We start from the raw sequence: 14,378 nt of genomic DNA on the forward strand, positions 1-14,378 counted from the left end.
TTTTAACTCTATTTTTTATATTATTTTATCATTTCTATCAGTCTTTCTAAATTATTTGCTTTTTCAAAATGAAATTAGGCTTTCTATAATTTTTATTTCATGCGAGGGGAATAAATGTATATATTCTTAGAAAAAATATGGATAAATATACACCAAACCTAAAAATTGTTTCCAGGATGTATGACTGGTTTACTTTCACTTTATTTTTTGGTTCTTTTGTAGTATTTGCTTTTTTCTAAGTCAAACACTATATACTATTTAAAACAAGAAATAAAGACTTTTTTAAAGTAGCACATGGTAAATATAATTATTATAAAATGGACACATCAGAGATAAAAAGATAAAAGTAATAATAACTCAGAAGATGTAAACCTTGCTTTTATTTTGTGTGTGTATATATATATTTATTCAGTTCAGTTCAGTTCAGTCACTCAGTCATGTCCACCTCTTTGCGAACCCATGTACTGCAGCACACCAGGCTTCCCTGTCCATCACCAAATCCCAGAGCTTGTCATCGAGTCGGTAATGCCGTCCAACCATCTTATCCTCTGTCATCCCCTTCTCCTCCTGCCTTCAATCTTTCCCAGCATCAGAGTCTTTTCCAATAAGTCAGTTCTTTGCATCAGGTGGTTTTATACTGTAATAATATTTTGCATACTCTTATTTTTTTAATTGAAGGATAATTGCTTTACATCATTTTGTGCTTTTCTGTCATACATCAATAAGAATCAGCCATAGGTACACCCCTGTCCCTAATATTTTGCATAGTCTTTCGACTTTCTACTCTTTCTACAAATATATTGTGGGCATTTTTCACATTTAAAAAATAGGTATCTACATCATTATTTTAATACTTGCCAATACTGAGTTGACTTTATTGTGATTTATTTAAATGATTCTATTTTGGTAGAAATAGATTAACTTCAATTTTCTGCCAATAGAGATAATGCTGCGGTGAACCTTGTACATAATGTATCTTTGCATAATTTATTCTTTCAGATTTTTTGCTTTTGATGTTTTATTTGCTTCCAATATTTTTGTTATATAGATACTTGGCAGTAACAATGTTTTTTAAAATAAAATTTTGATTAAGATTTCAAAAAGCAATAGATGTCAAATTCTAAGATCAAATCACCACATGTAGACTTTTAAAGGAAATGGTCCAGAACCCTGCACCAGTGGAAAAAAATAAAAAGGGATCAGACTGAAGAAGAGAGGGCATCTCAGAGGGAGACTAGTGGAGCAATTTTTCTGGAGAGAGCTGTGGTTGGACTGGCAGGGGCAGGGGCAGTATTGGAAATCCTACCCTCTACCCCTAAGGCCCGTGAGGGGTCTTCAAAAACAGGACCCTTCAGAGAGTTTGCTGTATTTCCTGCAGGTGGGCCAGTGGTGGCCAGAGGAGAGAGGACTGGCTGCTCTGGTGGCTGAGCTGGTGGGGTGGCTGCGTTGGAAGCGTCTGCATCCCAGAGTTTGCCAGGACCAAGGATGGAGCGTGCATCCCAAGATCCAGATGTGGGCCAGCTGGACCACCGAGCCAGCAAAGAGGCGCCTGGATCCTGCCTGAGAGAACCAGCTGCATGGGTGAGGAGACCTCATTTGAGGAATCTTAGAGGTGGTCCCCCAAAGCCTGGAGGAGGGGTATAAGGGACCCCTTGAAAAAGAGGGGTTCTCAGCCTGGCGGCGGGAACTCCAGGGAAGAGCATCATGGGGAACCCCAGAGATGTAGAAAAGCTCAGAGAGATCTGAGTGTCTGCCCCAGAGAAGCAGAAGCTAGCACCCACCCTCGGTGGCATTAGCTCAGATAGGCCCTGCCTTATCACGTTATCGCCTCCTGCCCCTGGCGAACAAACCAGCAGCTTTGGGAGGAGGTGCAGGGAGAAAAGGCAGATTTCTAGCTGCAGAGGCCTCAGCTGGGGAACGGAGGAGATTTTGATGCTGGCCAAACTAATTTTCAGAGAAGGCAGTGGCACCCCACTCCAGCACTCTTGCCTGGAAAATCCCATGGACAGAGGAGCCTGGTGGGCTGCAGTCCATGGGGTCGCAAAGAGTAGGACATGACTGAGCGACTTCCCTTTCACTTTTCCCTTTTATGCATTGGAGAAGGAAATGGCAACCCGCTCCAGTGTTCTTGCCTGGAGAATCCCAGGGACGGGGGAGCCTGGTGGGCTGCCATCTATGGGGTCGCACAGAGTCGGACATGACTGAAGCGACTTTGCAGCAGCAGCAAACTAATTCTGTGTGTTGTGCTAGGTGCTAAGTCACCTTAGTCATGTCCTACTCTTTGCAACCCTGTGGACTGTAGCCCACCAGGCTCCTCTGTCCATGGGATTTTCCAGGCAAGAGTACTTCAAGGGGTTGCCATTCCTTCCTCCAGGGGATCTTCCCAACCCAGGACTGAACTCACGACTCTTACATCTCCTGCATCTGCATTGGCAGGCAGGTTCTTTTCCACTAGTGCCACCTGAAAAGTCCAAACTAAGTTTGACTTTTTAATTAACATATTGGACTGTACCTTCCGTTACTGAATGGAGATTATGCCTTCAAATAACCCTAGGACTGTGTTACCTAAGAGGGAGCAGGAAGTCCCTGGTGTGCTGGATTTTTATCCTGAGAGGAGAATATATGAGTAAATGTTCAAGGAATTGTGGGAGAAAAAAAGTAAGTTGTGTTTGATTACCTTTAGAGTTGCACTTGTTGAAAAGACTCTGGATAAAGCCCCTCAGGCCAGGTGGATACCTGGGGGTTCCCAGACGTCCTCCTCCTCTTTGTGGCCTGCAGCCAGCCTCCTGCCTTTGCTGTGACAGCCCTCCACCCTCTATGCATGACTAGACATCTTAATCCCCTCCGTGGAGGCACCAGACTCCAGTCCCCATGGTAATGGAAGTAATTCAGGGGACAGCATGTAACTTCTGCTGGTGACACTTGAGCGGTCAGCAGCAGGCAGGTCTATATTTGGGTTTTCACTCATGGCAGGCCTGTTGCTATTTGCAGCCGGAGCCAGCTCGTGTTACCATCACCTTCACCACTTGTAGAACTGTGGCTAAAACGGGCAGGGGCGACTTGCTGGGCACGCAGAGGTCACCAGGAGGGAAAGCCTGCTGAACGCGAATGCAGTTTCTAGCAGTTACCACAGCCTCCAAGTTAAAAGAAGACTTTATGGATCCTTAAATTAGCAGGCAAGTTTTTGTGTAGTCATTCTTCTAATGCAAAATGTTTACTAGAAACCCAGTAACTTAGTGCCACAATGTCTTCCTTCAGGTGGGAAAAGATGTCATCTTAAATTGCAGATGTGTGTACATTGCAGTAAACAATGTGAACGTTTCCTGTGCCTTCTTATAGCAAGGATTCAAGAATGTGGCCTCAGTACAGAACGTGAAAACCTCAGATGCAGACAGAGAGAAGCTAGTGGTTCTTGCAGGGTATCCTTAGGGTATTTTTAGTGCAGGGGTCTGGTTGTCAGAACAGTTTGGAACCTTGAATGTTGATACCATTTGGCTATGGTATACGGCTGATAAATACCTTTTATTTTAATCTGCATGTGTATGCTGCCAAACCATAATTTTAAGCTTTGATTCAAATACTGAAAAACAGCATCATAATCACTTTTTACTTGTTATGCATCCCCCTCCTCCCTTAGAAAGTTTTCAGGTGTAGGCTGTGCCGATTTAAACCATCTTACAGAACTGTACCGCTGGGCACTTCCTGGTGGTCCAATGGTTAAGACTCCGTGCTCCCAATGTAGGGAGGGGTGCAGGGGACACAGGTTGAATCCCTGCTTGGGGAACTAAGATCCCACATGCCACACTGCCAGAATAAAAACACACACACACACACACACACAAAAAAAAAACACTGTACAGCTAACACTTTAAAGTAGGTTTCTTTAGCCTTGACTCAGAAATTGCCAGGAGATACATGGGTGAGCTTCTCAAACTGTACACAAAATTATATCTGTGCCCATATCGGCTACTCTTGGGGAAAGAATTCACAGCTTTCAGTGAATTCTCAGGGATATCCATGACCCATAAAAGGTTAAAAGACTTGTTTTTATCAGGAATTTTTCTAATTAAAGTGCAGGAACACACTTCCTATGTAAGACTTAGGCAAAAGTCTCTATTTTTTTTAACTGCAGATCAATTGCATAGAGTGGAAGCTACCCAACTAATGTATTTTTTTAACATTTATTTAATTAATTTATTTATTTGGCTGTGGCAGGTCTTAGTTGTGGCATGGGGGATCTAGTGCCCCAACAAGGGATCTAACCTGGGCCCCCTGCGTTGGGAGTTCAGAGTCTTAGCCACTGGACCACCACGGAAATCCCTAATATATTTTTTATAAATTATGATTTATTGCTGTATTTCTCTGAGCCTTGGTTTTACACTTACCAAATGATGATTTAGTGTTAATATTCCTCTCTCCCCCAGCTCTGAATATTTTGTTAAGAAGTGGAAAGAGTCTAGATATTAAGGGGAAAGGTGAATGCAACTGTGGGGTGTGTCACAATACTTCTCCTTTTGCTGCCAAGCTCCCAAACCAGCTTGTGCTGGTTCATTCAAAGGACGAAAGCTGGCATGCAAGAACTCCTCCTTCTTCTTCTTTTTTTAATCGTTGCTGTATTTCGCATATAATACTTTTATTTATTTATTTATTTGGTTCTTAAAAAATTTTTTTTTCATTAGAGAATTGCTTTGTATATATGTATATATACATATATGTGTATATATATATATCCCTTTTCTCCTGAGCCTCCCTCCCACCCATCCCCATCCCACCCCTCTCGGTCCTCACAGAGCACCAAGCTGAGCTCCTTATGTTATACAGCAGCTTCCCATGAGTTATCTGTTTTACACACAGTAGTGTATATATGTCAATGCTAATCTCCAGATTCATCCCATGCTCTTCTTCCCCCCATGTTCACAAGTCCATTCTCTGCGTCTTCATCTCTATCCCTGCCCTGCAGATAGTTTCATCAGTACCATTTTTCTAGATTCCATATATATGTGTTAATATATGGTATTTGTCTTTCTGACCTACTTCACTCTGTATAAGAGACTCCAGGTTCATCCACCTCAGTTCAACTGACTGAAATTCTTTCCCTTTAATGGCTGCGTAATTTTCCATTGTGTGTGTGTGTGTTTCTTTACACATTCATCCATTGATGGACATGTCTTGACTATTGTGAATAAAGCTACAATGAACATAGTGCAGATATCTCTTCAAGAATATGACTTCATTTCCTTCGGATCCATACACGGAAATGGGATTGCTGGATTGTATGATAGTTTTATTTTTAATTTTTTGAGGAGCCTCCATACTGTTTTTCATTGTGGCTACACTACACTCAGACCAACAGTGGAAAAGAATTCCCCATTTTCCACATCCTTATCCACACTTCAGTTCAGTTCACTCACTTGGTGGTGTCTGACCCATGGACTGCAGCATTCCAGGCTTGCCTGTCCATCACCAGCTCCCAAAGCTCACTCAAACCCATGTCCATCGAGTCAGTGATGCCATCCAACCGTCTCATCTTCTGTCGTCCCCTTCTCCTCCCACCTTCAATCTTTCCCAGCATCAGGGTCTTTTCCAATGAATCAGTTCTTTGCATCAGGTGGCCAAAGTATTCGAGCTTCAGCTTCAGTCCTTCCAATGAATATTCAGGACTGATTTCCTTAGGATTGACTTGTTTGATCTCCTTTCAGTCCAAGGGACTCTCAAGAGTCTTCTCCAGCACCACAGCTCAAAAGCATCAATCTTCGGCACTCAACTTTCTTTATGGTCCAACTCTAACATCCATACATGACTACTGGAAAAACCATAGCTTTGACTAGATGGATCTTTGTCAGCAATGTAATGTCTGCTTTTTAATATGCTGTCTAGATTGGTCATAGCTTTACTTCCAAGAAGCAAGCACCTTTTAATTTCATAGCTGCAATCACCATCTGCAGTGATTCTGGAGCCCCAGAAAGTAAAGTCTGTCACTGTTTCCATTGTTGCCCCATTTGCCATGAAGTGATGAGACCAGATCTTAGTTTTCTGAATGTTGAGCTTTAAGCCAACTTTTTCACTCTCCTGTTTCACTTTCATCAAGAGGCTCTTTAGTTCTTCTTCGCTTTCTGCCATAAGGGTGGTGTCATCTGCATATCTGAGGTTATTGATATTTCTCCTGGCAATCTTGATTCCAGCTTGTGCTTCTTCCAGTCCAGCGTTTCTCATGATGTACTCTGCATAGAAGTTAAATAAGCAGGGTGACAATACACAGCCTTGACATACTTCTTTCATGATTTGGAAACAGTCTGTTGTTCCATATCTGTTTCTAACTGTTGCATCTTGACCTGCATACAGATTTCTCAGGAGGCAGGTAAGGTGGTCTGGTATTCCCATCTCTTTCAGAATTTCCCACAGTTTGTTGTGATCCACACAGTCAAAGGCTTTGGCATAGTCAATAAGGCAGAAGTAGATGTTTTTCTGGAACTCTTCTTTTTAGATGATCCAGCGGACATTGGCAATTTGATCTCTGGTTCCTCTGCCTTTTCAAAATCCAACTTGAAATCTGGAAGTTCTCAGTTCACGTACTGTTGGAGCCTCATTTTGAGAAGTTTTAGCTTTACTTTGCTAGCATGTGAGATGAGTGCAGTTGTGTGGTAGTTTGACTGAACATTCTTTGGCATTGCCTTTCTTTGGGATTGGAATGAAAACTGACCTTTTCCAGTCCTGTGGCCACTGCTGAGTTCTCCAAATTTACTGGCATATTGAGTGCAGCACTTTCATAGCATCATCTTTTAGGATTTGAAATAGCTCAACTGAAATTCCATCACCTCTACTAGCTTTGTTCATAGTGATACTTCCTATGGCCCATTTGACTTCACATTCCAGGATATCTGGCTCTAGATGAGTGATCATACCATCATGGTTATCTGGGTCATGAATATCTTTTTTTGTATAGTTCTTCTGTGTATTCTTACCACCTCTTCTTAATATCTTCTGTTTCTGTGAAGTCCATACGGTTTCTGTCCTTTATCGAGCCCGTCTTTGCATGAAATGTTCCCTTGGTATCTCTAATTTTCTTGAAGAGATCTCTAGTCTTTCCCATTCTATTGTTTTCCTCTATTTCTTTACATTGATCACTGAGGAAGGCTTTCTTATCTCTCCTTGCTATTCTTTGGAACTCTGCATTCAGATGAGTATATCTTTCCTTTTCTCCTTTGCCTTTAGCTTCTCTTCTTTTCCCAGCTATTTGGAAGACTTCCTCAGACAACCATTTTGCCTTTTTGCATTTCTTCTTCTTGTGGATGGTCTTGATCACTGCCTCACTTATCTCTTGTCTTTTTTATAATAGCCATGCCAAGATGTAAGGTGAAAGTCCATTTAAGTCCTCTGCCCAATTTTAAATCAAATTATTGGGGCGGTTTTTGCTGTTGGGTTGTATGATTTCCTTCTATGTTTTAGAAATTAACTCCTTATCATATAGATAGCTTCCAGATATTTTCTTCCATTCCATAGGTCGCCTTTTCATTTTACTGATTGTTTCTTTTGCTGTGCAAAAGCATTTTAGTTTGATGTAGTCCCACTTGTTTATTTTTGCTTTTGTTGCTTGTGCTTTTGGTGTATACATGGAAGTTTCCCCCTATGTGTTCTTCTAGGGCTTCCGTGGTTTTAGTTCTTAAAGTCTTTAATCCATTTTGAGTTTATTTTGATGAGTGGCATAAGATAGGGGTCAAGTTTCATTCTTTTACGTGTGATTATCCAGTTTCCCCAGCACTGCTTATTGAAGAGTCTATCCCTTCGCACAATGGAATAATTCTGCTTAGTTACACAGACACACAGGAGAGTGGAGGTAGTACTTAGAGCCCCTTAGGACAGCAGACTCTGATTGCTTTGTTGACCAAATAATGAATGTGAGGACCCAGGATGGATCATAATCCAGGGAGAAGGCAAAGTGGTGCTTCCATAGTTGTACGACCCTGTTGGCCTTCTTGTTTAGTCGCTAAGTCATGTTCAACTGTTTGGGACCCCATGGACTGTAGGCTCCTCTGTCCATGGAATTTCCCAGGCAAGAATACTGTAGTTGGTTGCCATTCTTTTCTCCAGGAGATCCTCCTGACCCAGGGATCGAACTCTTGTCTCCTGCATTGGCAGGTGGATTCGTTACCGTTGAACTACTAGGGAAGCCCCTCACTCTTTGACTTTGGGGACATTTTAAGGGAGACCCTGGCTAAAACAGTCCCTGGCAATGAACATGCTACCCAGGAAGAATTAGCAATCCTTTGGGTCTGTTGTGTGTGTGTGTCCCTGGCTTTTGTTTCTGTTGGGATACAGACTTATCATGAGATGTGTCCTGCTTCACTTGACGCATCCGTACAACAGGCTGTGTTGATGAGGACATTCCAGGACCATCCAGCCAGGGTCTAGTAGTGAGCAAGGTTCTTACCAGCAACCCCAAAGAACATCCAGGCTCTCACCATCTTCATAAGTCCTGGATGCTGGGGTTGGGAACAAAGCGCTAGTCCCAGAGCCTCTTGCTTGGTGATGCTGCCTCTGGGAGGGACCTTCATTCATCCCTTCCTCCTCCCAGGAAGTGGCCAGGTGTCCTTGGACCTAGTGGTGGACCAGAAAACTGTGGAGCCAGTATCTTTTGCATCAGCCCTGCGTAGTCATTGCACTAAGCCTCAGCAGACATGACTGAAGCAATGTTTACCATTCTTTTCCTGATGAAGAGTTTGGCAGCACTAGAGGATGGGACTGAAGCTTTTCTGGCCCCCAAGCGCTATGTGCCCTGTCCTGGAGTTTCAGGAGTGAAATTTCCTGATGGGGATCCAGAGCCTAGAAACCAATTGCCTGCGTGGTATGGGGGTGGTTAGGATAGCAGCATCTTTGTCCCCTAATAGCTACTGGAAGTGACCTCTCTGTGTGGTACTGATGGAGGAGATGGAGGAACAGCATCCTATGGGCACATCAGAGTGAAGGAGGGAAGAGACAAGACCCACAGGAGCTCAGCAGGGCTGCGTCCGTGTGGTCACATCCCCACTGTCCCCACCATGGTCAGAGAGGGACACTTGGTTCTTGGATTTTTGTCTTCCCATCAGCAAAACCAGGGTGACTCCGTGGAGGGGTGTGTGAGGGGCTTCCCAGCAGGGTCATGACCATGATGACTGGGAGAGCGACATTTGGTGCAACGCCCCAGATAAAGGGGCTTCCCAGGTGGCTCAGTGGTAAAGAATCCACCTGCCAATTCAGGAGATGTGGGTTCAATCCTTGAGTCAGGAAGATCCCCTGGAGGAAGAAATGGCACCCTACTTCCAGTATTGTTGCCTGGAGAATCTCATGGACAGGGGAGCCTGGAGAGCTACACAGTCCATGGGGTCGTGAAGAGTCCAACATGACTAAGCACGCTAAGACTGTAGCCCGCCAGGCTCCTGTGTCCATGAGATTTCTCAGGCAAAAATACTGGAGTGGGGTGCCATTTCCTTCTCCAAGGGATCTCCCTGACCCAGGGATCAAATCTGCGGATTCCTATACTGGCAGGCATATTCTTTACCACTAGGGCCACCTGGGAAGCCCGGTGATTAAAAATTGTATTGATAAATTAATCCAGAAGGAAAACAATATTATTTTATTTTTTATTATTACTGTTTTGGAGCCATGCCATGTGGGATCTTAGTTCCCTGACCAGAGAATCAAACCTGCACCCCCTGCAGTGGAATCACAGGGTCCTAACCACTGATGCCAAGAAAGTCCTGATTGCCATTTAAATACTACATTTTCTAACGGCCTGACTGTGAAATCCAGGGACACTGCCCTGTGCTCCCTTGACTGCTCCGTGTCGCTCGCTCCTACTCACCCTTCCTTCTCCCCTGGCTCGGCTGTGATCACCTGAGGCCACTGCCTGCCGGAATCTTTGCTGACTCCCACCCTAGCTGCTCCTCATGTGCTGGCAGTCGCCAGGCTTCCGTCTGGTTCTGCCCACTGTCCGTGTGCTCCGTGTGATCTTGGCCACACTCAGCTTCCATGTCCCCTGGTCTGAAAACGACTCGAAGCCCTTGTCTGGCCTTCACCTCTCCCCAAGCGCAGGCAGAGCCCAGAGGAGGAGCCACCTTCCTGAAAAGCCCCCAGCACCTCAGACCTGACACCCTCACATGTTGTTCAGTCACTAAGTCGTGTCCAGCTCTTTGCACCCCCATGGACTGCAGCACGCCAGGTTCCGCTGTCCTTCACTATCTCCCCAAGCTTGCTCAAACTCACGTCCATCTAGTTGGTGATGCCATCCAACCATCTCACCCTCTGTCACCCCCTTCTCCTCCTGCCCTCAGTCTTTCCCATGGGTCTTTTCCAATGAGTTGGCTCTTTGCATCAGGTGGCCAAAGTTGTCACCTCTCATTTTCCTCTTCTTTCTAGTCTTATGTGTGGTGGGGCTTTGACTCTGTCTCTCAAGCCACACGCTTGCAACCATCTCTGTAGACCATGCTAGGAGATAGCTGGAGGGCCAGTTGGCTCAGCAGCTGTCCAGAGAACCCACATTCTTCAGCCTCTCTGCTCTCTGGCCTTAGTGTCTATGAGGTCCTGAACTGATCCTTGGGGTCCCAATCCCTGCCCTGGATATTCCTGCTATCAGCCTTCAGGTTCATCCTCATTTCTCAGTCTGCCTGCAGAGCCCAAGGATCACTTAGCTCTACCCTTGGGGGAAAGAATTGTCCATGCAGCCAAGGCTGCTCAGAGACAACACTTTGCCCATTTGACCCAGACCTCCATCCTCACTCCCAAGACAGCTCACCAGGCTTCTCTTGCCACCTGCCCCCATGCACTCTGAGTTCTGTCTTGTGAGCCATGGGGAAAGGCTAAGGGCAGTGAGAAGGATAGGAGAGGACTGCCCCCCCCCAAAAAAATAAAAAATTTAAGAATAAAATAATATTTTTTCCTTCTGGATTAAATTTATCAATACAATTTTTAATCACAGGGCTTCCCAGGTGGCCCTAGTGGTAAAGGGTCTGCCTGCCAGTGCAAGACACATAAGAGATGGGGTTTGATCCCTGGGAAGATCCCCTGGAAAGGAAATGGCACCCCAGTGCAGTATTCTTGCCTGGGCAATCCCATGGACAGAGGAGCCTGGCAGGCTACAGTTCATGGGGTCACAAACAGTTGGACACAACTGAGCAGCTGAGCACATTCACATAAGCAGTATGACATAATGCATTGCACATTTTGGCAAATAATTATTGAACAAAAGAAAAAAGTAAAATGGAAATGCATTTCTTAATAAAGTGGATGGGACTTTTTTAAAAGTTAATTTGTGCATCCGTGGATGAAGATGACATATTCTAGAATGCAACAGAAATTAGTGCCAGTTGTCTTTCTATTTTTCATTTTGTAGTTGTAAGCACCAAGCAAACTTGTTCACCTACAGAAGTAGATGGAAAATGAAGCTGTTTTATTATAGCAATGTCACTCAATTCTCTGAACTCTTCCCGAAGTGTATGCGAAAAACTACATAGTAATATATCATGAAAAATCATTTTAGACCATGTATAAGATGACACTTGATTAGATCTTCCTTCAATTTTGTTGAAAGCAAAGAATTGGAAACCACTCAACTTACAAAAAATTTTCTTATCCATTCAATAAATGTCATTCACTCTTTCGACACCCATTCATTTAGCCCACTGGGGTTTTTTTAATTCCAAAGCAATGAAATCTCACAGTGGAATGTAATATTCAGGATGAATGAGAGTTATAGCTCTAGATTTCTAATAAAAAGATGAAGGGCTATTGTGAAAAGATCACCTGCAGGAAGCCTCAACTGCTGGCTCATTGCCAGGCTGAGCAGCTCTGGGAAAGATTAAATATTATGTTGCACATCTGGAAACTGGTACTCTTAAAACTATCCATGTCCGTGTCCCCTTTGGAAAGTCTTAGTGTACAGATGCTGTAGTCTGCAGATCAACAGTTTAACTGCTACCCTTTGGTGCTCAGTAACTTGATTTCATCCAACTCTTAAAAACCCCATGGACTGTAACCCACCAAGCTGCTCTGTCCATGGGATTCTCCAGGCAAGAATACTGGAGTGGGTTGCCATTTCCTTCTCTAGCCGTCTTCCTGACCCAGGGATCAAGCCCACATCTCCTGTGCCTCCTGCTTTGGCAGGCAGATTCTGTACTACTGAGCCACCTGGGAAGCACAACTGCAACCCTTTAGAGAAGCCCAAATGTGAAAGAAAAAAAAAATAGAGGAGAGAGAGAAGTTTAACAAGAGGGAAAAAGCTTATTTTAGGCTGGAACAGTATAGTACTTGTCTATTGCTGCATTATAATTTTTTGCCAAAATTTCCTAGCTTCAAACAGTAAACAAATGTTCATTGTCTTGCATCGTTCCTGAGGGCCAGGAATCTGAATGCAGCTCAACTGCAAGATTCTAGCTGAGGGGCTCTCGTGAGGCCTGATGACCACTCTCAATCATTCCTCCTGCAGCAGTTACCAACCTTTTTGGCACCAGGGTGGTTTCATGGAAGACGATTTTCCCATGAACTGGGATCAGGGGATGGTTTCAGGATGATTCAAGGGCATAGTATTTATTGTGCACTTTATTTCTTTTATTATTACATCAGCTCCACCTCAGATCATCAGGCATGCAATGCACTTTATGCCTGTACAGTGCTTCCTACTCTTCTTTGCTCACCTGCCTGCCAACCTGGCTCACTTCTGCCTTCATGCTATGATAAAAAAAAAATCGACAGTAACAAGTGTTGACAGGGATGTGGAGAAATCAGAGCCTTCATACAATACTGGTAGAGATGTAGAATAATACAGCCACTTTGGAAAACCGTCTGGTATTCCTCCACAAGTTAAACAGAGAGTTACTATTTTATCCAGAAATCCCACTCCTTGGCATCTACCTATGCACACAAAAACTTGTACATATTTTAGTAACATTATTTGGCCAAAAAGTGGAATCAACCCAAATGAAATGGGAAGTGGTACAAATCAACAGATGACTAGATAAACAAAACATGATATATCCATACAATAGGATATTATTCAGCTCTACTAAGAAATGAAATGTTGACATATGCTACAACCTGGATGAACCTTGAAAACTATGCTAAGAAAGAGGCTCGTCACTGAAGACCACATACCATACAATTCCATCTATATGAAATGTCCAAATAGGAGCATCTGTAGAGATAGAAAATAAATCTGTGGTTGCCTAGGGCTAGTGGAAATGAGAGGATGTGAATCATGATAGCTAATGAGTGCAGAGTTTCTTAATATTTATTTTATTTATTTTGCTGTGCCAAGTCTTAGTTGTAGCACATGAGATCACTGATCTTCACTGTAGTATGTAAACCATGCAGCATGTGGGATCTAGTTTCCTGACCAGGGATCAAACCTGGGCCTGCTGCATTGGGAGCTCAGAGTCTTAACCACTGGACCACCAGGGATGTCCCCAGAGTTTCTTTTTGAGGTGATGAAAATGGTCTAAAATGAATTGTGGAGATCATTGCTCATTTTTGTGACTATGCTAAAAACCACTGAAGTATAGCCTTTAGGCAAGTGGGCTGTTGTTTAGCCACTAAGTCATGTCCAACCCTTGTGACCCCATGGACTGTAGCCTGCCAGGCTCCTCTGTTCATGTAAACTATGTATCAGTTAAAGCAAGGGGCTTCCCTGGTGACTCTGATGGTGAAGAATCTGCCTGCAATGCAGGAGACTCAGGTTCATTCCCCTGGAGAAGGAAATGGCGACCCACTCCAGTATTTTTGCCTTGAGAATCCCACGGACAGAGGAGCCTGGTGGGCTCCTGTGGGGTCACAAAGAGTTGGACACGACTGAGCAACGAACACTAAAGTATTACCAAAAAGTAATATAATGGCAGTTCTGTGCCAAGAAGCAAGCAGAGACTTTATAGTCCAACAGACTGTTAACAAGGCTTTCCAAGAAGCAGGCACCAAATTAGAAGTTAGATACACACTGTTTTATTAGGGGACTATAATCTAGGGGACTAGATAAATATAAATAAAACATAGGGGACTATATTTTATTCAGTTTAGTTCAGTCCAATTGCTCAGTCGTGTCCGACTGTTTGCAACCCCATGAATCGCAGCATGCCAGGCTTCCCTGTCCATCACCAACTCCCGGAGTTCACTCAGACTCACGTCCATCGAGTCAGTGATGCCATCCAGCCATCTCATCCTCCGTCGTCCCCTTCTTCTCCTGCCCCCAATCCCTCCCAGCATCAGAGTCTTTTCCAATGAGTCAACTCTTCGCATGAGGTGGCCAAAGTACCAGAGCTTCTGCTTCAGCATCATTCCTTCCAAAGAAATCCCAGGGTTGATCTCCTTCAAAATGGACTGGTTGGATCTCCTTGCAGTCCAAGGGACTCTCAAGAGTC

General features: G+C 44.0%; 1 protein-coding gene across 1 annotated transcript in view; it reads left to right on the forward strand.

Moving 5' to 3' along the window:
- The window catches only part of FSD2 (fibronectin type III and SPRY domain containing 2), a 47,141-nt gene that overhangs the window by 4,837 nt on the left and 27,926 nt on the right, over positions 1-14,378 (forward strand). The window contains exons 2-3 of the mRNA XM_040257503.1: positions 1,379-1,581; positions 2,992-3,176. The gene's annotated coding sequence lies outside the window, so the exon portion shown is untranslated. The remainder of the gene's footprint in view (positions 1-1,378; positions 1,582-2,991; positions 3,177-14,378) is intronic.

Source organism: Oryx dammah, unplaced genomic scaffold (genome assembly GCF_014754425.2).
Source record: "Oryx dammah isolate SB20612 unplaced genomic scaffold, SCBI_Odam_1.1 HiC_scaffold_16, whole genome shotgun sequence".
NCBI lineage: Eukaryota > Metazoa > Chordata > Mammalia > Artiodactyla > Bovidae > Oryx > Oryx dammah.